The sequence below is a fragment of the Wolffia australiana genome, chromosome 3 (genome assembly GCF_029677425.1).
Source record: "Wolffia australiana isolate 7733 chromosome 3, ASM2967742v1".
Classification (NCBI taxonomy): Eukaryota; Viridiplantae; Streptophyta; class Magnoliopsida; order Alismatales; family Araceae; genus Wolffia; species Wolffia australiana.
In genome coordinates this window covers 8962311-8963512 of record NC_135837.1, presented here as the reverse complement: position 1 = coordinate 8963512, position 1202 = coordinate 8962311, and the positions used below count along the sequence as shown (strand labels likewise).

The 1202-nt window shown below is 42.9% G+C and overlaps 1 non-coding gene across 1 annotated transcript; it reads right to left on the bottom strand.

The window, feature by feature from the left end:
- Positions 1 to 220: 220 nt before the first annotated feature.
- On the bottom strand, positions 221 to 329 carry LOC144701552 (small nucleolar RNA R71). Its single transcript, XR_013581044.1, has one exon. It is a non-coding gene; the product is annotated as a small nucleolar RNA R71 (small nucleolar RNA).
- Between the last annotated feature and the right edge of the window lie 873 nt (positions 330 to 1202).

Here is a 1202-nt window from a genome sequence, read left to right as displayed (position 1 = left end):
CCTGCACAGAATCCCTTAGAATTCCTTGATGATTTTCATATTAGATGCTCTTCTCAAAATGCTCCGGGAATATCTACAGAGATGTTAAAAATGAAATATTTTCCTCTAACTCTTAAAGATAAAGCGTTTGCATGGTATCATAATCTAGGAATTACTTTCAATTCTTGGGAAGAGTTGCAAGGAAAATTTCTGCAGAAATTTTACCCTCTCTCCAAAACGAATTTTTATAGAAGAGAAATTCACAATTTCCATCCTCATGACGGAGAAGCCTTTTGTGAGTCATGGGAGAGATTCAATGATTTGTTGAGGAAATGTCCTCACCATGGCATTGAGCAATGTCAACTAGCCCAAATATTTTATGAATCTCTCTCTGATTTTATGAAAAACAAAGTAAATCTCGCTACGGGTGGAACGTTTTATACCGCATATGAGGATGAAGTTTTCGATATTTTGGAGAGAGTTGCAGAAACTGACTTGCAGGAGATTGGGGCCAATCAGAATGGGAGAAACCTGCAGCCAAAAAGAGCAGGAGTTCTGCAGGTTAACGCCAAGGAGGGAGAGCTACAAGCGGGCCTAAGGGAGACTAACCAGAAATTGGAGGAGCTCACCTCCACCTTGAAGAATGTCTTTTTAGGTAACTCTCCTATCAGTAAAGCTAAGATCTGCTCTCTCTGCTTCAGCAGGGAACATGAAGATGGAGCCTGCCAAGCCATGGAAGAAGAGGTGAAGGCCTTCAACCAGCCGCAACAACCGTGGGCAGGTCAAAAGAGGCCAAATTTCCAAAACGGAGAGACCTTCCACCAAGGGAACAAGCCGACAGCTCAACCTCCGTTCCAGCAGAGACAACCATTCCAGCACAGGCCTCCACAGCAGTACCAGGTTCCATCTCAGAACCAACCTGATTTTCTTCACTTACCCCCGTCATTTTAGATATGATAGAGAAGCAAAACCAAAAGTTGCGTGCGGAGATGGAGATGAAGATGCAAATGATGATGGAATTTCAAACAAAGCAAATGCTGGAGTCTCAAGAGCAGATGAGGAAGATGCTAGAAAGCTTCAGGCCTGCACAATCTGAACATCAAGGTATATCTTTCGACCTACCTTGCACATCTTATAAATTTCCCACGAAACCATTAATAAATCCATGCAACTTGCATCATGTGCAGCACTCCATTCTTGATGAGACGAATGGAGACGATCCT